Source organism: Carcharodon carcharias, chromosome 20 (genome assembly GCF_017639515.1).
Source record: "Carcharodon carcharias isolate sCarCar2 chromosome 20, sCarCar2.pri, whole genome shotgun sequence".
In the NCBI taxonomy this organism is placed as follows: Eukaryota; Metazoa; Chordata; class Chondrichthyes; order Lamniformes; family Lamnidae; genus Carcharodon; species Carcharodon carcharias.
The window spans coordinates 109913223-109938302 of record NC_054486.1 but is presented as its reverse complement, the minus strand read 5'-3'; the positions used below and the strand labels follow the sequence as shown (position 1 = coordinate 109938302).

At 42.9% G+C, this 25080-nt stretch overlaps 1 non-coding gene across 1 annotated transcript; it reads left to right on the top strand.

Annotated features, from left to right (window-relative positions):
* Nucleotides 1–7053: 7053 nt before the first annotated feature.
* On the top strand, nucleotides 7054–7188 carry LOC121292875. Its single transcript, XR_005946366.1, has one exon. It is a non-coding gene; the product is annotated as a U11 spliceosomal RNA (small nuclear RNA).
* Nucleotides 7189–25080: the final 17892 nt, after the last annotated feature.

Below are 25080 nucleotides of genomic sequence, written 5' to 3'. Positions count from 1 at the left end.
CTAATGGATGATTCCCCTTGTGCGGGAGACTAGAACTAGGAGGCACAGATTAAAAATAAGGGTTGTCCAAGTTAAGACTCTAGATGAGGAGAATTTTTTTCTCTCGGAGGGTAGTTAGTCTGTGAAATTTTCTGTCCCAGAGGGCAGTGGAGGTTGGGACATTGAATATTTTTAAGGCTGAGTTGGATAGATTCTTGACAGACAAGAGAGTTAAAGGGTATAGGAAGTAGATATAGGGGGTAGGCAGGAAAGTGCGAATGGGGTAGCAGGCTCGAGGGGCCGAATAGCCTACCCCCCGTTCTTAATTTTTATGTTCTTTGTAACTTCTTTAACCAAACTTTCGTTGCCTGTCAGGATAACCCCTTACGTGGTTCAGTGTCAAATTCTGTCTGCTAACCCTCCCGAGAATGCCTTGGAATGTTGTACTAATTAAAAAAAGGTGCTGTAGGACTTAGGAGCAGGAGTAGGCCACTCGGCCCTTCAAATACAGGTTGTCGCTGTTTGTTATCTTGTATTTTGCAGGGGGGGAAAGAGCAGTTTGGGAAGATGCAGAGAGCTGGCCACAGTTTGAGGAGCTTGGGGTAGAAATGAACCACGGCTTGTTTGGGAGAAAACAGGCCTGAGTCTGGCCTGATATTGGGCCTGGGTTAGGGAAGGCGGAGAGAAGGGAAAACAGTCTGTGGGAAACTGATATCAGATGAAGAGATTCCCTTTGACGGTGGCACGGCACGTGTAAAAGGCAGCATGTTGTCTGACGGAAATGTATTTCCGATGTCCAAACAAACAAGGCCGACAGGTGTGAACGTGGTTGACCCCTTTAATTGACGGGGCTGCAGCATGAGAGATCGCTTGGACTTCAACTGAAAAGGCGCGTTCAGACTGGATCTGGTGTTGCCCAGTTTGCTATTCACTGGGGCCTGAGCTCCCCGAGCTGGTTCTGGACAGAGCTCCCTCAGTCAGAAGAAGGTTCCACCAGAGGCAGCAGCAGATGGGGATACTCAGAAACACAGGGTCACAGAAAGTTAACATGGGTACAGCAAACAAGTAGGAAGGCAAGTGCTGTGTAAGCCTTTATTGCAAGTGGATCAGATATAAGAGGGAGGAAGCCTTGCTGCAATTGGATAGGGCACTGGTGAGACCACATCTCGATTACTGGGTATGATTTTGGTCTCCTTACCTAGGGAGCCTTATAGCAAGTATTCAGGACGTTGATTTCTCATATGACTGGGTGTCCTATGAGGAGAGATGAAATAGAATGAGCCTTCCCTGGGGTTTAGAAGGATGAGAACTGCCCTCATATACAATTCTTAGAGGGTGAGTGTTGATGCTGATAGATTGTTTCCCATGACTGGGACACAGAGGCACAGTCACAGGATAATGGTCAAGTGTTAAGGATGAGATGAGGAGAGATTCCTTCACTCAGGGGACTGTGAATCTTTGGAATTCTCTACCCCAGAGGGTTGTGGATGCTCCACAATTGAGTACATTCAAGGTGGATATTGATAAATTTTTGGACACTAAGGGATATGGAGGATGAGCAGGAATGTGGAAGATCAGCCATGATTGTATTAAATGGCACAGCAAGCTTGAGGGGCTGAATGACCCCCTCCAGGTCCGATTTCTTATGTTCTTATGTCTGCCTATCCTACTGTTGTGCCCCAGAGAACTTACCACCAACAGAGTCATAATCCTGGCACTCGCTTCTGACACTAACTAATTGCTCGGATTACGAGACTTACTTTTATTCTTCCATGTTGTGTGGATGTCGCTGGCTGGGCCAGAATTTATTGTCCATCCCTAAATGCCCTTGAGAAGGTGGTGATGAGCTGCCTTCTTGAGCCGCTGCAGTCCATGTGGTGTAGGTACACCCACAGTGCTGTTAGGGAGGGAGTTCCAGGGTTTTGACCCAGCGACAGTGAAGGAACGGTGATATATTTCCAAGTCAGGATGGTGAGTGACATGGAGGGGAACTTCCAGGTGGTGGTGTTGCCATGTGTCTGCTGCCCTTGTCCTTTTAGCTGGTAGAGGTCACAGGTTTGGAAGGTGCTGCCTAAGGAGCCTTGATGAGTTCCTGCAGTGCATCTTGTAGATGGTACACACACTGCTGCTACTGTGCGTCGGTGATGGAGGGAGAGAATGTTTTTGGAAGGGGTGCCAATCAAGCGGGGCTGCTTTGTCTTGGATGGTGTTGAGCTTCCTGAGTGTTGCTGAAGTTGCACTCATCCAGGCAAGTGGGGAGTATTCCATCCCACTCCTGACTTGTGCCTTGTAGATGGTGGACAGGCTTTGGAGAGTCAGGAGATGAGTTACTCACCACAGGATCCTTAGCCTCTGACCGGCTCTTGTAGCCACTCTAATTGGACGTATTCCTGGAGATTTTATCATCTGACCTTCAACCTCACAATGCCCCACCCCCAAGCTCCTGCCATTTGTTTATCCAACATGTCCATCACCTTCCAGCAGCCAATTGGAAAGCAGACAGACTCCTTCTGACTCGATTGGAAGATTCTGGACTCTCAGTCAAACAACCCTTTCTTTCCTCCAATGTTTTAATAATTACTAGACAAAAATGTTCAAAGAAAATGAGAAAAAAACACCATTTTTTCTCTTTAGTGTTGCTTGCAGCAATTCCTGCAGGTATGACTTCAATTCCCAGAGATTCCAAGTCAATTCTGGAGAGCTGGCAAAACATCTGGAACGGCAGCATGCCCCTCACCTCAGGTAATGATGAGGAAAGGGATCGCTTGAGGTTTCTGTAGCTGCGGACACAGAGAAAGAGAATAAAAGCAATTTATAAATAATAATTACAAATATTCTGCCTGGCGGTTGATAACACAAACATTGATTCAGCTGAGCAGGATTAAGCTCTGCCCCAACCCCCCTTCCCCTTCCCCAAAGCTCCTTCAAAAAGTCAGAATTCCTCCACGGGATGAGGTATTCATCTAATTTGCATCTCATTACAATACCCATGCCCATATTTGGTCAGGTATGCTGGGGTTGTAATTTTACTCTAAAATGGCTGGCAATGAGTTGGCACCATTCTACATCGCTCTTGAATTTTATTTAATCTGGTCACTGACAGGATATTGAGAGATGACCAAATCTCCTTAAATTTGAGGTAGCCTGATTCAGGCCTCCATTGCAGTTCCAGCGTCGACTCAAGCCATAAACTCTGGAGTGGGCCATAAAATCCAAAATCTTCTCAATCGACAGTGAAGGACCAAACAGCTTGGAGCTAAAAATGTTGGTGAATCAGTGAGGAACGGAATTGGAAAATGCAAAGAGAATGAGAGAATGTGCAATGTGAAGGAGCCTTACTCTGTATCTAACCCTGTCCTGTACCAGTCCTGGGAGTGTTTGATGGGGACAGTGTAGAGGGAGATTTACTCTGTATCTAACCCTGTGCTGTACCTGTCTTGGGAGTGTTTGATGGGGACAGTGTAGAGGGAGGTTTACTCTGTATCTAACCCCGTGCTGTACCTGTCCTGGGAGTGTTTGATGGGGACAGTGTAGAGGGAGATTTACTCTGTATCCAAACCCATGCTGTACCTGTCCTGGGAGTGTTTGATGGGGACAGGGTTAGGATTTGATCGTTCACTAGACCTATGCTATTTTGGCTGTGTTTCTGTTGATTGTAGTGCAGTAGCATATCAACCCCCACTACACGCCCAATGGACTATGATGCCCACCTGTATTGCCCTCTTTCCTGCCCCCTGGTTCAATGTAACTACATGAGTATTAGTTTTTGTGTGATGTTGACAGTGGCAGAGAAAGGCAGATATCACCATAATGATAACCTTATCTAGTTGTGACCAGATATCTCAGGGTAATGGTAAACAGAGGAACAATTACACCTGTGTTTCATCATCTCAGTGAACTGATGTTACAAACAGAGATTTTCAGAAAGGATAACACAAATTCACAACACACTGACAGATTCAATAACGCACTGACAGATTCAATAACACACTGACAGATTCAATAACACACTGACAGATTCAATAACACACTGACAGATTCAATAACACACCGACAGATTCTTGGCAAGGAAACTTAGTTTTTGAAAGGTGAGTTTGCTGTCAGTGCGGCTCGGTTTCTGGGTTCCTACCAGTTTACACAAATGCCAGTGACCAGCGCCTTGACAATCTGATCCCTCTGCCCCATTCTCTCCCCCTCATCCTGTCAATGTTTATCAAGTGCTCAAGTAAAGATGCAGCATTCTCCGGGTCAATCATTTGCTGTGTCCAAAGCGTTCCTGCTCCTTTGTGTAACGCAATCTCTGCTAATTATTCTCCTCACTCTCTGTGACCTCTCATCCCTGACTCCCTTTAATTTTCTGTAAACTACTCCTTTTTAATTTGTTCATGGCTGTGGGCGTTGCTGTTAATACCAGCGTTTATTGTCTGTCCCTAATTGCCCTTGAGAAGGAGGTGATGAGCCGCATGGTTGAATAAACTGAGAGGCTTGTGAGGCCATTTCAGAGGATGGTTAAAAACCAATCAGAGGATGGAGTCACATATAGGCCCGGCTAGGAAAGAAGGGCAGACTTCCTCTCCTGAGCAGCATTTTGAAACAGATGAGGTTTTTATGACAACCCAGTTGTTTCATGGTCACTTAGCCTTTTAATGTGGCTGTTTTACATTAGGAACATAACAATATAAAAAATAGGAGTAGGAGTAGACCATTCAGCCCATCGAGCCTGCTCCGCCATTCAATACAATCATGGCTGATCTTGCTTTTCAACCCCACTCCTCCCCCGCCCCACCCCACCCCCCCACCACTCCCCATATCCCTCCATTCCCTGAGAGACCAAAAATCCATCTGTCCCAACCTTAAACTTATTCAACGATGAAGCATCCACATCCCTCTGGGTTCCAAATTTCAAAGATTCACAAACTTTGGAGTGAAGTAATTTCTCCCCATCCCGGTCCGAAATGATCAGCCCCTTATCCTGAGACTGTGTCCCCGTGTTTTAGATTCCCCGGCCAGTGGAAACAGCCTCTCAGTATCTACCCTGTCAAACCCCTTCAGAATCTTGTAGGTTTCAATGAGATCACCTCTCGTTCTTCTAACCTCCAGAGAATATAAACCCAGTTTACTCAGCCTCTCATCATAGGACAACCCCCTCATCCCAGGGACCAATCTAGTGAAACTTCGCTGTACTCGAACAGAGGAGGCCAAGATAGGGTAAGGGGTGGGGGGGGGGGTGGAGTTAAATTGAGGTGAATAAAATTATGAGAGGTCCAGATAGAATAGATGGACCAATTTCTGTTAACAGAGAGGTCAATACCTGGGGGCATAGGCTGAAAGAAATTGGCAAGGACTAGAGGGGCGTTGGAGTCATGTCTTTCACCCAGAGGGTGGTGGGGTCTGGACTGTCTGGACTGTTGCTAAAGGCAAAAACCCCCATCACATTTAAAAGATACTTGGATATATACTTGAAGTGCTGTGACCTACAAATGCTACCGACCAAGAGCTAGAAAGTGGGATTAAGCGGGATAATTGCTTTCCAGCCAGCACAGACATGATGGGCTGAATGGTCTTCCCTGCTGCAAATTTACTTTCCATTATACTCTATTCTTTATCTAATTAACTGAATCTGAATTCACGGGCTGCCAAAGTGGGATTTGAACTCATGTCTCTAATCCAAGCCAAAGGGTCCAGTAACACAATCATTTCTCCATCGTGCCCACTAATGGGAGACTTGGAGGTCATGGTGGGTGGTATTCAAGAGCCAACACTCCCCTGTGCTTTAGTGAATGCATCTGCAACAATACTCAAAAAACTCAACACTACCCAGAACTAAGCAACCCAATTGATTAGCACACCCCGTGCACCAACTTAAACATTCACTCCCTTCATCAACAACACACTCTGGCTACGAGATGCGCTGCAGCAACTCACCAAGACTTCTTTGACATCACCTCCCAAACCCATCACCCTTACCACCTGGAAGAACAAGGGCAGAAAGGACTTTGGATCCCCACCATCTACAATATCTCCTTCAAGTCACACACCATCCAGCAGTGGAAATATGTCACTGTTCCTTCACCATCACCGGATCAAAAACCTGGAACACTGTCCTTAGCAACACTCTGGGTGTACCTACACCATTCGCACTGCAATGTTCAAGAAGGTGGCTCACCATCTCCTCCTTATAGACAATTAGTGATGGGCAATAAATGTTGAGCGATGCCCACATCCTAGGAAGGGGTGATGCACTTGAGGTGTTTAAAGTGGTTGAAGCATTCGTGGGGTTGACAGAGAGAAACTATATCTTTTGGTGGGATGGGAGGGGTGGGGAGGTGGAGGGGGCTGAGGGGGAGTCAAGAACAAGGGGGAAGAACCTTGAAATTAGAGCCAGGATGTTCAATGGTCATGTCAGGAAGCACGTCAATCTGGAAAGTCTCCTCCAATAAGCTGTCCAAACCCCGGCAGTCAACCAAAACTGAGATTGGTAGATTTTTTTGACAACAAGTTTTGATAGATTTTTGTTAGGCATTGATATTAATCGAGGCAGTTATAAATGAAGCTGGTGGTAAAGATCATCCAGAACCTAACTGAATGGTCAGAAACGGCTCGAGGTGCTGAACAGCCTCCATCTGTTCCAATACTTGATGGAGCAGTGATAAGATGAGATGTTATTGCAAAGCACTGGGATCCTCACTGCAACGAAAAAATAAGGAAAGCAAAAGTAAATTAAATGAACAAAGCACACACATCCCATTAAATATATAGAATTATCAGCAAAATTACACACTTCATCCTGGGTGGGTTTATCAGCACTAACAGCGACAGAAATCTTTCACTAAAGCAATTAATAAGCTTTAACAATAACATATTGTTCTGACATAAAATGTTTATTTAGAAGTAAATCAGTTATATGAAGTAATTTCCTGCACTTATATAAAGGTTTGCTTTGGACAGGAAACTGTTAAGAGTGGATTAGAACAGTGGGTTTAATAATGGAATGGTTTGTAACTGACAGGCTGCGTGAGGGGGAATGGGCAGCTGGTCTTTAATAATCATGGGCACTCCCAGTTCAACATAAACATGAAGGGTTTGTGCTGTGAAAGGAACATGGATGAGGTGTTTGCACTTTAACCATGCGGAATCGACATCAAGAGGTTTCGGAAACACAATTTTTGTTTCTTGGAACTGCTGGTGATGGTTTGTCTCCTCGCTCCACACAAAAAAAATTAAGGGCTTGTGAAGAAATAGGTTCAGAGGTAGAGATACACTAAATATCCCTCTACACTGTCCCCATCAAACACTCCCAGGACAGGTACAGAACGGGGGTTAGATACAGAAATCTCCCTCTACATTATCCCATCAAACACTCCCAGGACAGGTACAACACGGGGTTAGATACAGAGTAAAGCTCCCTCTACACCGTCCCCATCAAACACTCCCAGGACAGGTACAGCACGGGGTTAGATACAGAGTAAAGCTCCCTCTACACTGCCCCCATCAAACACTCCCAGGACAGGTACAGCACAGGGTTAGATACAGAGTAAAGCTCTCTCTACACTGTCCCCATCAAACACTCCCAGGACAGGTACAGCACGGGGTTAGATACAGAGTAAAGCTCTCTCTACACTGTCCCCATCAAACACTCCCAGGACAGGTACAGCACGGGGTTAGATACAGAGTAAATCTCCCTCTACACTGTCCCCATCAAACACTCCCAGGACTGGTACAACACGGGGTTAGACACAGCTCCTTCTACACTGTCCCCATCAAACACTCCCAGGACAGGTACAGCACGGGGTTAGATACAGAGTAAAGCTTCCTCTACACCGTCCCCATCAAACACTCCCAGGACAGGTACAGCACGGGGTTAGATACAGAGTAAAGCCCCCATTGATACTGTCTCCATCAAACACTCCCAGGACAGGTACAGCACGGGGTTAGATACAGAGTAAAGCTCCCTCTACACTGTCCACATCAAACACTCCCAGGACAGGTACAGCACGGGGTTAGATACAGAGTGAAGCTCCCTCTACACTGTCCCCATCAAACAATCCCAGGACAGGTACAGCACGGGGTTAGATACAGAGTAAAGCTCCCCCTACACTGTCCCCATCAAACACTCCCAGGACAGGTACAGCACGGGGTTAGATACAGAGTAATGCTCCCTCTACACTGTCCCCATCAAACACTCCCAGGACAGGTACAGCACAGGGTTAGATACAGAGTAAATCTCCCTTTACAGTGTCTCATCAAATAAACCTAGGATAAGTACAGCATATATGTAATTGAGGGGCTTAAGTGGTTTATGAAGAAGAGATACTAGGAGTGAGTTACAGACTGGAATCTGATTGGGGTATGGCTGGGTTTAAACAGGCACCGTGTCTCAAATCCAGACATCCAAAAACCACAAATGGCCAAAAACTGCACATTTTCATAAGCTGCCATGCATAAATTTTAACTCTTAATTAATAACTTACCAGTTTGTTCGGTTAACCGGCGGGGGATCTGTTGAAGGGTCATGAGGACTCGAAACGTCAACTCTTTTCTTCTCCGCTGATGCTGCCAGACCTGCTGAGTTTTTCCAGGTAATTCTGTTTTTGTTTTGGATTTCCAGCATCCGCAGTTTTTGTTTTTATTTTGGTCTTCAGGTTGTCAATTCTGAAGCGCTGAAACTATGGACTGAATAACAGGGACTTAGGAAAGAGTTACAGATTGGAATCTAATCGAGGGGTTCAGGGGTTTATATATAGAATAACAGATACCCGGGAGTGAGTTACAGGCTGGAATCTAATCGAGGGGTTAGGAGGGTTTGATATTTAGAATAACAGATACCCGGGAGTGAGGTACAGACTGGAATCTAACCGAGGGGTTCGGGTGGGGGGTGGTTTGGGGGGTTTATATATAGAATAACAGACACCCGGGAGTGAGGTACAGACTGGAATCTAATCGAGGGGTTTCGGGTGGTTTATATATTGAATAACAGACACCTGGGTGTGAGGTACAGACTGGAATCTAATCGATGGGTTCGGGGTGGTTTATATATAGAATAACAGACACCCGGGAGTGAGGTACAGACTGGAATCTAATCGAGTGGTTCGGTGTGGTTTATATATAGAATAAAAGACACCCGGGAGTGAGTTACAGACTGGAATCTAATCGAGGGGTTTGGGGTGGTCTATATATTGAATAACAGACACCTGGGAGTGAGGTACAGACTGGAATCTAATCAAGCGGTTCGGGGTAGTTTATATGCAGAATAACAGATACCTGGGAGTGAGTTGCAGACTGGAATCTAATCGAGGGGTTCGGGGGGGTTTATATATAGAATAACAGATACCCGGGAGTGAGTTACAGACTGGAATCTATTCGAGGGGTTCGGGGTGGTTTATATGCAGAATAACAGACACCCGGGAGTGAGTTACAGACTGGAATCTAATCGAGGGGCTCGGTGTGGTTTATATATAGAATAACAGATACCCAGGAGTGTGTTACAGACTGGAATCTAATCGAGGGGTTTGGGGGGCTTATATGCAGAATAACAGACACCCGGGAGTGAGTTACAGACTGGAATCTAATCGAGGGGTTCGGGATGGTTTATATATAGAATAACAGACACCCGGGAGTGAGGTACAGACTGGAATCTAATCGAGGGTTTCGGGTGGTTTATATATAGAATACAGATACCCAGGAGTGAGTTGCAGACTGGAATCTAATCGAGGGGTTTGGGGTGGTTTATATATAGAATAACAGATACCCGGGAGTGTGTTACAGACTGGAATCTAATTGAGGGGTTTGGGGGGTTTACATGCAGAATAACAGACACCCGGGAGTGAGTTGCAGACTGGAATCTAATCGAGGGGTTCGGTGTGGTTTATATATAGAATAACAGATACCCGGGAATGTGTTACAGACTGGAATCTAATCGAGGGGTTTGGGGGGTTTATATGCAGAATAACAGACACCCGGGAGTGAGTTACAGACTGGAATCTAATCGAGGGGTTCGGGATGGTTTATATATAGAATAACAGACACCCGGGAGTGAGGTACAGACTGGAATCTAATCGAGGGGTTCGGGGTGGTTTATATATAGAATACAGATACCCAGGAGTGAGTTGCAGACTGGAATCTAATCGAGGGGTTCGGTGTGGTTTATATATAGAATAACAGATACCCGGGAGTGTGTTACAGACTGGAATCTATTCGACCGGTTTGGGGGGTTTATATGCAGAATAACAGACACCCGGGAGTGAGTTACAGACTGGAATCTAATCGAGGGGTTCGGTGTGGTTTATATATAGAATAACAGATACCCAGGAGTGAGTTACAGACTGGAATCTAATCGAGGGGTTTGGGGGGTTTATATGCAGAATAACAGACACCCGGGAGTGAGTTACAGACTGGAATCTAATCGAGGGGTTGGGGGTGGTTTATATATAGAATAACAGATACCCGGGATTGTGGTACAGACTGAAATCTAATTGAGGGGCTATGTGATGGTTGAGGGGTGGGAGTGTGGGGTGGTTATATATCGATGATCTTTGCAGTTTCCAAACGTGTCCATTGACAATAAAACGAAAGAAAGAATGACCTGTTTTTTAAAGCATCTTTCACCACTTCGGAACATTGTTAGGACCGGGATGGGAGGAGTGTGTGTGTGATCCATCCCCACTACTCCACAGGCCGTACCATTAATTTAAAAGTTTAATTTTCTCACCAAAATAGCCAATTGGCTATTTCCCTTACTGGTGCCCAGAATTAGAGAGTCTTTGTTTACAGATGATTTTACAGGCAACTTCTCTTGGTGCAAACATTGAACTTTATTTACAAGACACCATCAGCAGCTACATGTGTACATTGAATACTATAACTAAAGAAGAGCTCTGTCCTCAAGGGTCCTCATGCTGCTAACTCATTGGTTTACACAGATGATGTGATCTTACAACACAAGGTTATACTTAAAGCTATAGCCCTACGTTTATCAAAACTATCATTACTTTATTCTCCTACCTTTAACTGTTCTGTACATCTTGTATTTACAAAGATATTTGTCTCATGACGTTACAATATTTACACAGGTCATGAATATACAAGTTCAGTCTTTCAGGTGGTTTCCTGATCCATGTGGAACATCGCAGCTCCACGATTTCAGATTCTTTATCAGGAAACACATTCTCTGGAACCGCATTAACATTAGGTACCTCTTTAGGCACATGCAGTTCAGTGTTTTTCACTCCGACAGAGACATCAGGCACATCAGTCCTTGGTTGAGCAACTTCAACAGGAACCACTGGCTCAGCGATGGTTACAGGTGGAATATCATTTTGTTGGAGTATCTCCCTTTTTTTTAAATGGTCCACACACTTGTGAGTGATCCGACCCTCCACTTCCATGTGGTACAACAATGGTCCGGTCACAGAGCCTACTTTACCAGGTAACCACTTCAGTCCTCCACCAAAATTCCTCACTTATACTACTCCAACTGTAAATTGTTGCTCACGACTTTGCAAATCATGGGTCACTTTTTGGTTCCCTTGACTTATCTCCACCTTCACCTCCAAATTGGGAAGTATCAGGCTCTGTCTTGTTGAAAGACAGTACCTCATCAGTAATTCTGCAGGTGTTGCTCCTGTTGTAGTTTGGGGGGGTTGTTCCATAGTGAAATAGGAAACGAGCAAGTTTAGTTTTCAATGATTCACCTGTTAACTTTTTATTCCCACCTTAATAGTTTGTACTGCCCTTTCTGCCAGTCCATTAGATGATGGATGGTACAGTGCAGTCTTCATGTGGTTGATGCTGTTTAGGCTGACAGACTTTGAAATTCAGCGCTAGTAAACACAGCGCCTGAGATGATTACCTCTGGCAATCCATAGATCAAAAAGCTTTGGCATAATTTTTCTATAGTAGCTTCTGACGTTGGCGATTTAATCTCATAAACGTCTAACCACTTGGACTGAGCATTTAAACTCAGTAGAAACATGGTTCCAAGAAAAGGACTGATGTAATCTATGTGCAATTGCACCCAGGGTCTACCAGGCCACTCCCATGGTGTAATGGAGCTGCCACTTAAGTAGCTGTTGGCATTGCACACAGTGTTTAACTGCCTTCTCAATATCGCCATCCATTCCCGGCCACCAAAGATAACTTTGCGCTATTGTCTTCATTCTTGAGATTCCAGGATGCGCACTGTGTAACTCTACTAAGAGTAGTTCCCTTCCTTGTGAAGGAACCACTACTTGTGCACCCCATAATATAATACCACCTTGACTGCTCATTTCATGTCTTCGGTTGAAAAATGGCTTAAATTCATCAGAGACTTGTTCCTGGGACCAACCATGTAAGACTTGGTCTATCACTCGAGACAGGACTGCACCACAATTTGTCCAGTTTCTTATCTGCCTGACACAGGCTGGTGAGGAATCGATGAGGAATCCAGGAAATTCATCACTAACATGAAGCCCTTGGGGAGTTGGGATGTGGTCATTGTTCTCTTGCAAATGAAGGCGACTTAGGGCATCGGCATTGGCTACACAGGAATCCCTGGTCTATGTACAAAAGTGTATTTATATGCCACTAAAATTAGTGCCCATCTTTGAATTCTTGCAGAAGCTATGGGAGGGCTAGCATTTCCCTCGCTAAACAGACCCAAAACTGGTTTGTGGTCTGATACTATCGTGAAGTGTTGCTCATGCATGTATTGGTGGAATTTTTTACAACAAAAATAATGGACAGACCTTCCTTTTCAATCTGAGAATATCCTTTTTCAGCTGTGGTAAGTGTCCTGCATACGTAGCCTATCGGTCTCTTTGTACTGTCATCCATCTTGTGAGATGGTACCGCTCCCACTCCACGGGGGGGCGCATCGCAGGTTAGCACCAATTCCTTTGTAGGGTCACAGTGCACTAACAAATTTGAAGAGTGCAAGAGCTGTTTGACTATCATGAAGGCTTCTTCTTGGAGTGACTTCCAAACACAACACTGGTTTTTCTTTAGCAGTGAGTGTAGAGGGGCTAGAATCATTGATAAATTTGGTAGAAATTGGCCATAATAATTTAACATTCCTAAAAATGATTTAAGTTCAGCGACGTCCCTAGGTGCAGGTGCCTCTCTGATTGCTTTAACCTTCTCTTCAATAGGGTGTAACCCTTGGACATCTGCCTGGTGGCCCAAATAAATGGATTCATCTTGCCTGAAAAGTCCATTTCTCCTTCTTTAGGTGCACTCCTGATCCTAAAAATCATTTCAGGACTTCCCCTGGATTAGGCAAGTGTTCTGTTCCCATGAATCCAGTTATTAGCACAGTGTCCAGGTAGACCACAACCTGAGGTAGTCCTTGTAGCAAACTCTCCACGGTCCTCTGAAAAACAGACACTCTGGTGATGCCTTTCACCTGGAATTCTTCGCCTGTGTATGTTTTCAACTTGGCAGAGGTTTGTTTCAAATTTAATTGTTGAACACCTTTATCTATTTAAATACCTGAAAGTGTGTTCTCCTACTACAGCAGTAGAAGCACCAGTGTCTGCTCCCATGTTTAGGGGTTTATCATTCACTTACAATGTGACAGTAATTGGCTCTGTCTTCCCAACTTTTGTGCTGAATTAGGAATAAGTGTCAGAATTGGTTGTTTCTGGCTCTTCCACACTCTATAATTCATTGGACTTTGTTTCTTGTCTGGAAGCCTGTTTTAATCTCGCTTTGCAATGTTTAAATATGTGCCCACTTTTGTGACAAAAATAACACTCCACCTTTTTAAATTGCCAGCCGTTAGGAGTCTGATTGTTTCCATGTCGATAAAAATTAGTTTTCGAATTCGCTGCTAAGCTGTCTCCTCTAAATTTTCGGTTGGCGGGGGCCATTTCCCACTTTGCGGAGGAGTCCCGGCTTTTTGCGTCTCCTTGGGCTGACCATTCTCACCCCATTAGGAAAACGGCGCCATTCTGCGCACCTTAAATCGCTCGCTATACCTTTACAGCGCTTTCCATCGCAAGCGCTATTTCTAACGCTTTCTTAAAATCAAGATCCACTACAGCCAGCAATCTTTGCTGAATAACATCCGCTTGCACACCACAGACCAAACAATCCCTGAGCATGTCATTCAGGGTTTCACTGAAATCACAAATATTCCGTTAGCTGTTTTAATTTCGCCACGTAGTTAGCAATGGTCTCCCCCCAGGGCTCTATTCCGTGAATTGAACCTGAACCTCTGCATTGTGACTGAGGGCTTGGGTAGGAATTGTCCCTTCATTCACTGAAGGTCTCTGAATCTGGGCACTGGGGGCCGTCAAACTTTGAATTAACCTGTAGGTCTCGATCCCACAAATACGCAGGAGAATCGGAGCCCTCTTTTCCTCCCTCGTGATTTCATTGGCTTGAAAGTAGAATTCAAGATGTTCTATATATTGAGATCAGTCGTCTGTGGCTGGCTGAAAGTGAGAGGAGAAAACTATAAAGGAGATGTGCGGGGCAAGTTTTTTATGCAGAGGGTAGTGAGTGTCTGGATTTCGCTGCCAGAGGAGGTGGTGCAAGCAGGTACGATAGTGATGTTTAAAAGGCAGCTTGTAAAATACATGAATAGGATGGGAATAGAGGGATACGGACCCCGGAAGTGCAAAATGTTTTAGTTGACGGGCAGTGTGATCGGCGCACACTTGGAGGGCCGAAGGGCCTGTTCCTGTGCTGTACTTTTCTTTGTTCTTTGATTCTGCCAAACTGTGGCATCTTGGATGAGTATATCTTCCTTTCTTTTTAATTATCTTAGATACTCAATTGCTGGGTGAGAGACAGCTCCAGATCTGATATCTGATTTATCCTCATTGCCAGTTTGTTATAGAGTTGATTTTCCAGGCAACTTTTCTTGGTGGAAACATTGAATTTTATTTACAGACCACAGCAGCAGCTACGTGTGTGCATCTAACTTTATAATTGAAGAAGAACTTCCTCTTAGAGGTTCCCCACACTGCTAACTCATTGGTTTGCACAGATCATGTGATTTTACAACACAGGATTATTCTTAAAGCTACAGTCCTACATTTATCAGAACTATGATTACTACAGTCTTCAACCAGGCTTCTTTCAATAAACTCAGAATGATTATTTATTATAAAACAAAACTTCTTTTTAACAAATTGCAAGTACTGGTTAACACACAATTGTAATCAGGAAGTATAACTATTTATCACTTCCTGAAGAATTCCTTCAGCATACACAAACAGGTAAGCAAAGGACAAACAGTTAAAAGTTTCTCTGCAGAGATCGTCGTTATAAAATAAAGGAAAAAGTCCACAGGGTCTCAACACTGTCAGCCTGGAGTTCCCTCGTGTGAAGCTGATTCCAGTGGATGTTTGGAAGTTCTTGCCAACTGGTCTCAGCTTTGCAGGTTGTAAAGAAAATATCATTTTTCCTCATATTGCTGTGGGATACTGAAGCAGGCTTTTGGGGGTGGTGTGTGCATGTGTGTGTGTGACTAATTTAATTAAACTTAAGAGTCAGACTGGAAAGATTAAATCATCAGACACGTTAGGTATAAAAGGAGGCATTTTTAAATGGAGATGGGTGAGCTAAGCTGAGATCCCAGTAGATACAGTATGAATGAGAATCTGCATTATGAGATAAGTGAGGGGTGAAATATTAGCTGTTTGAATTTCAAAGAAACATGACCGGAAATTTTACAACTGGCAAAAATCATAAATAAATAAGGCAAAGTTATTAAATTTATGTTTCCCAAAAGTGCTGGCCATAATGACAACATGAAAGATTTTTATATTCTGGGAGAAGTAACTTCCAAAGAAAGTTTAGAACAATGGGTTTAAAAATCAAAAAGGAGAAAATATATCTAAGGAATGATTGAAAGCTGTATGAGGTGAGTGGCCATGTGAGATCCTGAAGACAAACCTGTGAAGAAGCAGCCTCTAGCCACTCCAGAGAAGTGCTTATTTGTTCCAGAAAGCAAGGGTTTGTTAAAAACCTTGGATTTCCATTGTCGAGTGAGAAGGAAGCCTTGTGACATACCTCCCTTATAGCAATGGTGGGTGCCCTATGGTAATATTACTGGATGATTTATAGATTAAGAATCTACTTGGACTGTTGCCTGGAAAAGGGTGTTTTTTTGAGAGTCTAGCTAAGTAAAAATCTTTTGGGAAATGTTGTAAGACTAAATTTAACTGTGTAACTGTCATCTTGTATGTTTAAGTTTTCTTTTCTTTCATTAATAAATGTTTTAATTTAATATTTAAAATCTCTAAAAGTGGTAGTGGACTCTTTACTTCTTTCCTTGTGCATATCTTCTCATAATAAAAATACAAATTGCAAATTGTCGTGATACCTTGGCTAACTTTCCTTTTGGGATTTGATCAGCCCGGCAATTATCACTTGACATATCATAACAAGGTTGAAATGCAGACCAGTAACACTCAGATGAGGGTTCTCTGGCTACATGTTTTTAGCCACACACACTTTTAGGTAAGGTAGAGAGAGAGGTTGAGAGAGCTAGTTAGGGTAGCTTTCCTTCCTCAGCTTGTTCTCCAACAAGACTGCCTTCAAAACCAGCAAGTTCACAATTTAAATTTTTTCCCTCCATGTGATTTCCAATGAGTTTCCAACCTTTTCCTTTTCAGTTTTTTCTCCATCAGTTAAAGTGATTGTTGTTCAAAACAAACAATTAGATCTTCCTCAAGTACCATAAAGTTCAGGTGATTTCTTGGATGAGGCCTGCTTATTGACAGTTCCAAGGTGAACTTATGACCAGTTTAAAAAAAAATCCCAGGTTGATCCCAAATGTACAGATAATGCCAAATCCTTCCATGTTGTAAAAGAATAATTCAATCTTGAGAGATCTGATTCTAACATGCCTCCATCCTTAAGAGATGAAACACCATTTCCAAATGTGCTTCATTGCAAAGTATACAGGAAAAGATATGTACAACATATAGAACAAAATTCAAACATGCACTCACTCAGCCATTCACTCCTTATACAGAATCTGTGCAGTTTTCCGACATTTTTGTTTACCAGATTTTTTTTTGCAAAATTTACATTCCTGATAATGCATCAGCAATTATATTATTCTTCCCAGTGATATGAACAATTTTTAAGTTACAAGGCTGTATTAGCAAACTCCATCAGAATAGTCTCTTATCTTGGGTTTAAAGTTTTTCCACAAAGACCAAGAGATGATGGTCAGTTTTTACTTTACAGCCATGACAGATATATACCTCAAAATGTTTTAACAGCCAGCAACAATCCTAGGGTTTCCTTTTCTACTGTACAGTATCTCTTTTGATGCTGATTTAATTTTTTAGAAAAATACCCCACTGGCTTCTCTATTCCCAATTTATCTTCCTGCAATAGGTCTACAGTAGCCAGATTCAACCCGTTAGCTAATTAACTACTCAGCTGCTACAGCTGAGAGTGAGTTTACCCTGTCTAAACTGCCAGAAAGAAAGAGTTTACCCTGCTTACACAGTATTCCAGTTACTGCTAATAACAGACTAGATTAGATTTTAAGAGCAAAATTTAAGAACAAAATGAACACTTAAAACTTCTCCTCTCACCAAACTCCAAGTCTTCGCTCAGTTACTGCAGATCCATTTAGACCATAAAACCATAAGACATAGGAGCAGAAATTGGGCCATTCGGCCCATCGAGTCTGCTCCGCCATTCAATCATGGCTGATAAGTTTCTCAACCCCATTCTCCCGCCTTCTCCCTGTAACCTTTGATCCCCTTATCAATCAAGAACCTATCTATCACGGTCTTAAATACACTCAATGACCTGGCCTCCACAGCCTTCTGTGGCAATGAATTCCATAGATTCACCACTCTCTGGCTAAAGAAGTTTCTCCTCATCTCTGTTCTAAAAGGTTTTCCCTTTACTCTGAGGCTGTGCCCTCGGGTCCTAGTCTCTCCTACTAATGGAAACATCTTCCCCATGTCCACTCTATCCAGGCCTTTCAGTATTCTGTAAGTTTCAATCAGATCCCCCCTCATCCTTATAAACTCCATCGAGTATAGACCCAGAGTCCTCAAACGTTCTTCATATGTTAAGCCTTTCATTCCTGGGATCATTCTCGTGAACCTCCTCTGGACCCTCTCCAGGGCCAGCACATCCTTCCTGAGATATGGGGCCCAAAATTGCTCACAATATTCTAAATGTGGCCTGACCAGAGCCTTATAAAGCCTCAGCATCACATCCCTGATTTTATATTCTAGTCCTCTTGAAATAAATGCCAACATTGCATTTGCCTTTCTAACTACCGACTCAACCTGCAAGTTAACCTTAAGAGAATCCTGGACTAGGTCTCCCAAGTCCCTTTGCACTCCAGATTTCTGAATTCTCTCCCCATTTAGAAAATAGTCTATGCCTCTATTCTTCCTGCCAAAATGCATGACCTCACACTTCTCCACGTTGTATTCCATCTGCCACTTCTTTGCCCATTCTCCTAACCTGTCCAAATCCTTCTGCAGCCACCCACCTCCTCAATGCTACCTGTCCCTCCACCTATCTTTGTATCATCTGCAGACTTAGCCAGGATGACCTCAGTTCCTTCATCTAGATCAATAATGTATAAAGTGAAAAGTTGTTGTCCCATCACTGACCCCTGCGGAATTCCACTAGTCACCGGCGACCATCCTGAGAAGGACCCCCTTATCCCCACTCTGCCTCCTGCCAGACAGCCAATCTTCTATCCATGCTAGTACCTTGCCTCTAACACCATGGGCTCTTATCTTACTGAGCAGCCTCCTGTGCGGCACCTTGTCAAAGGCCTTCTGGAAGTCCTAGTAGATAAATTTGCCCTGATTGTTTAAATAAGGCTTCTAATTGTTTTACATGATCTTTCCATGTGTCGCTGTCAATCAATACATTATCTAAGTAAACCACACAGTCAGAAATATTAATGGCTTCTTAATTCGTTAGTCTTTGGAAAGAGGCTGGAGCATTTTTTAACCTAAATGGCATTACTCGGCGATGGTATAGCCCGTTTGGCCTGACAAAAGCCAATATCTCCCTATGCGATGTTAAAGGTACTTTCCAGTACAAATCTTTCTTTGTGAGGAACTTGGCCCTATCAATACAATCTTCTAAATGAGGGATTGGGTAGGAATCCATTTTTGTAACCATATCTATAATCTATGCAGAATCTGGCTGCACCATCAGGTTTAGGCGCTAACACTACTGGAGAGCGTCAACTGCTTTGACTAGGCTCAATTAGGTGATTTTCCAATATATATTGAATTTCTGCTTTCACTTTAGCTTGTTTCTCTGGACATAAACAATAAGGAAGTTGCTTTATACGTGAAGATTCCCCTACATCTACATCATACTCGGCTAAAGTTGTATATCGTGGTTTATCCTTACAGATTCCTTTCAATTCTGTCAGTAACCTCACTAGACCCTCTCGATGTCCTACTTCTAAGTATGAAAATATTGTGTCGAACTGTCCTAATATTTCAGTATTAGCTAACTGGATAGTAGGAGGTTCAATGTGTGTGCTGCCTAAATCCCCATTTGCCTCACTCACCATCTCCTTCAACCTCCACTGTCCTCACTACCTGACATACCTGCTCCTTTTTATTCTCCTCCCTAGGATGGTATTGTTTTACCATATTGGTATTCTTTTTCCTGCGACCTTGGGTGTCTATCAAATAATTTACTTTGCTGACCCTCTTGATTACTTTGTCCAGACCACTGAACCGTGCTTTCAGGGGTTCCCCCTATAAAGGCAATAAATAAAGACATCCCCTGGTTGTAATGTTCGGGTCACAGCTTGCTTACCTGCACATTCCTTCATCTTTGTTTGAGAAACTTTAAGATGTCCTTGAGCCACTTTGCAGGCTCCCGGGAATCATTCCTGAACCATGGACATATAGTCTAACATAGAGAATTCGTCCCTCTCTCCTAAAAACCTCCCCTTGATTAATTTCAGAGGACCTCTTATCTCATGTCCATAAATTAACTCAGAGGGGCTGAAACCAGTTGATTCATTTGCTGAATCTTGGGTAGCAAATAAAAGAAAATCCAGTCCTTTGTCCCAGTCATGGGGATAGTCATGACAAGATGCTTTAATCATTGTTTTGAGGGTTTGAGGGTACCTCTCTAAATCTCCCTGTGTTTGTGGATGATATGCTGTGTGGATTTTAACTGTTTTATACACAAACTACTCATTATGTTTTGAAAAATTTTATACATAAAATTGGACCATTGATCCGACTGGATCCCTACTGGATCCTTACTGGTTACCTGTATCGAGTAAAGAATCGGGTTAATTTTTCCACTTCTACCTTAGCCGTCATAGTTCTTAAAGGGATGGCCGCTGGAAATCACGTTGTCATATCCATAATAGTAAGGATAGGCTGATGTCCTGCTTTCTATTTTTGGTATCGGTCCCATATCAGTCCCACACAGTCTACTAACATTCTACTAAACAGCTCCTCCAAAACTGGTATGGGAATTAAGGGTGTCGGTTTGATTTTATGTTGTGGTTTTCCTACCATCTGACAAGTATGGCATGTTTTACAAAACTGCACTACGTCCTTATGAAGACCTTGCCAGTAAAAATGTCGGTTTATCCATATTTGAGTGTTCCGTATCCCTACATGTCCTGCCATAGGAATTTCATGTTCTATCCGTAATATCCCTCTACAATATTTGGGCGGTACCACTAGCTGATGAAGAACCATCCACTCTTCGTCTGCAGGTCTGTAAGGAGGTCTCCACTTCCTCATTAGTATTCCATTTTTAATAATAATAACATTCTGGAACTGCCTCAGCTTCAGCTTCAGTTTGGGCTGATTGCACTATCTTACTTAACTCTGGATCAGCTTGTTGATACCCAACCAGGGAAGATCTATTAAACATCTTTTTAATGATCTAAGTCTTTAAAGGAAGCTTCAGCTAACCAAATATCTGTTTGGGGTTTCACTTTGACCTCCAATGATGGGCTTTGCTTTACCATTGTTCGGGTCATCTCACACTAATGAAAGATACCTGGAACCTTTTCCTGTAACTGCTCTGTCTCTTTAACCTCATTTGGGCTTTCTGAAATTATGGGAGAAGCTATTACCTTCACTCCGGCAAGATCATTTCCCAGGAATAAATCAACGCCATATACAGGTAACTACTGAACAACCCCTACTGTCACTGTCCCAGACAATAGGTCACACTCCAGGTGCACCTGGTACAAAGGTACAAGTATATACTCCCCGCCAAGACCATTGACTAAAACCTTGGCTTTTAATGCACTTGCTGGTAGAAAAGTTATACCTTCCCCCAGCAAAAGTATTTGAGTGCCTCTCGGTATCTCTTAATAAAATTATAGTTTAACTATCTCATTTGAGGGATAAGAGGTTACTCTGCCCCTTGACAAAAATTCTTTATAACTTTCATGTATCTTATCTGCCTCTCCTGAACTCACAGCGATGTTCACACTCAGTTTCACAGCTGCAGTTAGCTTTACAACTTAATCTTTGTACTTTATGTCAGGGTTCCTTTTCCTGAATTGCCCTTACATAGCCCAATAAATCCCATGGATTTCCCATGCAACTTCCAGCAATCGGCACAAACATGTCCCACCTTGTTACAATGGAAACACTTAGGCCTTTGAATCTCACTTCTACTCTCAGCACCTTCCTTTTTGAGGAGGAGTTTCTGGGGAACTCCCAGCTGTCACTTCTTTCTCATGGCTGCCTCCCTTTCACCCTCCCACTTTCTATCCTTCTCGGGTTTGTGGGGGTGATGGAAAAAGGGTTTAGATTTATGGACCAGCTCATAATCGTCAGGCAACCATGCTGTCTGTCTATCTGTTGCTACCCTCTGGTTGTCAACATGGGTTCTAACAACTGTAGGAAGTGAAGTCTTAAATTCTTCCAGGAGAATTATTTCCCTAAGAGCTTCACGTGTTGCCTCTACCCTTAATGTCCATATCCAAGGTTCAAAATTACTTTGCTTTATCATCTCAAGTTCAACATTTCTGCCCAGTCTTTTCCCTTATGTTCTGAAAATTCTGCCTGTACCCTTCAAGGATCAACTCGTATGTACTAGGATTAGCCTTTTTTTACTGCATCATAATCCACAGATACCTCTTCTGACAGCAATGCATATATTTCATGAGCTCTACTCACCAACCTACTCTGTAAGAACAATGACCAGATTTCTTTTTGCTGTTTCATTTGCTTAGCTATCTTCTCAGATGAAGTAAAGAATGCCTCAACATCCCTCTCCTCAAACTTTGGAAGAGATTTTACAAATTTAAACATCTCCGCACTGGGCTCTGGTTTGGAGGTAAGTTCTTCCCCAGCATCTGGTGACATTTTAAAAATTCCAGCCTTTTAAGCTGGTAATCCCTTTCTTGTTCCTTCTCCCTTTCCTCCCTTGCTAACTCCTCTCCCTGGAGGTCAAGGTTTTGCATTTCCAATTCTCTTTCTCTTGCCTTATCTCGCTCCCTTTCTCTCTCCTGCCTTTCTGCTTGGTCCCTTTAAAAAGCTTTCTTTTTCCCTTTCCTCTCATCCCCTCACCTTTTCCCTCACCCAAAATTCCAGTTCCAACTTCTTCTGTTCTGACTGAAACTCTACCCATGAAAACTTGTCTCCTTCTGATTCTAAAGGCTCCTCGGGTTCTTTCACTTCCATTTTCAACTTTTTGGCCACTAATCCTCGAAGCTCTACTTTCTTGGCTCTCACTTCAACTACTATCCGTGAATCCTCCACCACACTCACCAACTGAGCGACAGTTAATCTAATTACAGAATCATGATTTAACCTAGGCTGTTTCAAAAATTCACTTGCATCAAAGGTCGCCATTTGAGTTTACTAACGTATAAGAAACCTGGTCTCTGTCCTTTCATCCCTTACCAATTGCTGCTATTCCGTGTCCAATCACTCGCTGTCTGCATTTCAAATCCTGCAAGACCCCCCAATTTACGTTACAACTGGGATGGGATGAGTGCGGGTATGATCCAGCCCCACCACTCCGCAGGCTATACTATTAATTGAAAAGTTGAATTTTCTCACCAAAATAGCCACTCATCTATTTCTCCTGCCCAGAATAAAAGAATCTTCAACCAAGCTCCTTTCAATAAACTCAGAACGATTGTTTACTATAAAACCAAACTTCTTTTCAATAGGTTGCAAGTACTGGTTAACACACAATTGTAATCAGGAAGTATAACTATCTATCTCTTCCTAAAGAATTCCCCCAGCACACGCACAGACACACACACATAGACAAACAAAGCACAAACACATAGAGTCTCTCTGCAGAGATAGACTTTAGTGGATGGGCATTGTAAAATAAAGGACATAGTCTGCAGGGTCCCGACGCTGTCCACCTGGAGTTCCCTCATGTGAAGATGGGCTGCTGGTCCCCATTGACATCTGGAAATTTCCTCTCAACCTCCTCCTCTCTAAGAGGAACAGACCCAACTTCTCCAATCTATCTAGATAACTGAAGCCCCTCATCACCAGAACCTTGTTATGATGTGGCAGGTGATGTGTGCTAAGTGGATCAAATCCACAAGGGAAACTTGGCTATCACAACAGTTTTGTAATTTGTAGTTCTTACGAGAGGATTGGTGCACTGAATTCAGAAGTTATGAGTCCACTAACACCTTTAGAGATTTAAAAAAACAAATTTAAGCAGTTATTAACAAAAGAAAAGTGCATACATAAGATTACAGTTACTTAATACTGTAATAAATCCCAAAATTCCTAATCAACCTGACTCCCAACTATACACCCCCTTTAAGGCAACAATCCAAAATCGAGTTTAAATTTAAATAGCAAGCCAGCAAATTTACCACAGAACCAGCTCGAGTGGAGTTTCAAAGGCTTTTCTCTAACTTTAGTTACTGGACACAGCAGACTTTTGCAAACATGGCTGGAGGCTTCCCCGAGGTTGTTTCACACGCTCCTGTTAGATCTTACATGGCCCCCACAACATCACCTTCCTTCTCTGTATATGTTTCTCTCTCTCTAATCTGTAAATTCCATTGTTCTATATGCATTTGGAAATGTACTTTTCCCATAATATAAAATCAATATGGTCAGTACTTTTTGGGAAAAATAAATATAATAACCTTGCCCTATTTACCTTGTTAGTTGTAAACATCTTACCATCCCTTTGAAATCCAAACAACTCCTTCGCTTATCTAAAAATGAAAATTTCCTTCACACCCTAACATCCATGTTTATTCATTATGCCTTTTACCCCTAATTTCTTTTGATAATTTTGGGCTTGCAGCCAATCTGACTCTAATTTAATTAAATCACACAGACAGAACCAACTGCACTCACACCCATAAACCTACTTTACAATAAACCACAATAATTAAAACTACAGTTTCTTGGCACCATTCTCATAAACCTTTTCTGCATTGTCCCTAAAGTCTTCACACCCTTCCTAAAATGTGGCACCCAGAATTGGACACAATACTCCAATTGAGGCCAAATCAGTGTTTTATAAATGTTCACATAACTCCATTGCTTTTGTACTCCAGCCTCTATTTATAAAGCCCAGGATCCAGTATGGCTCATTAAGCACTTTCTCAGCCTGCAGGGTCACCTTCAATCATTTGTGCACATATACCCCCAGGTCCCTCTGCTCCTGAACCCTATTTAGAATTGTGTCCTTTAATTTATAATGCCTCTCCTCATTCCTCCTACGAAATGCATCAGCTCACACCTCTGCATTTAATTTCATCTGCCACAGGTCTGCCAATCCCACCAGTCTGTCTATGTCCTCTTGAAGTTTTTAACATCACCCTCCTCACCGTTCATTATAACCCCAAGTTTTGTGTCATCTGCAAATTTTGAAATTGTGCCCTGTGCACCCATGCCTTGGTCATCAATATAGGTCAAGAAAAGCAGTGGTCCTAGTACTGATCCCGGGGGGGATCCCCACTCTGTACCTTCCTTTAGTCAAAAATAAAACTGTTCATCATTATTCTGTTTCCTGTCGCTCAGCCAACATTGTATCCATGCTGCCCCTGTCCCTTTTATTCCATGGGCTTCAACTTTGTTGGTAAGATTATTATGTGGCATTTTATCAAATGTCTTTTGGAAGTCCATGTACACCACATCAACTGGATTACTCTCATCAACCCTCTCTGATATCTCATCA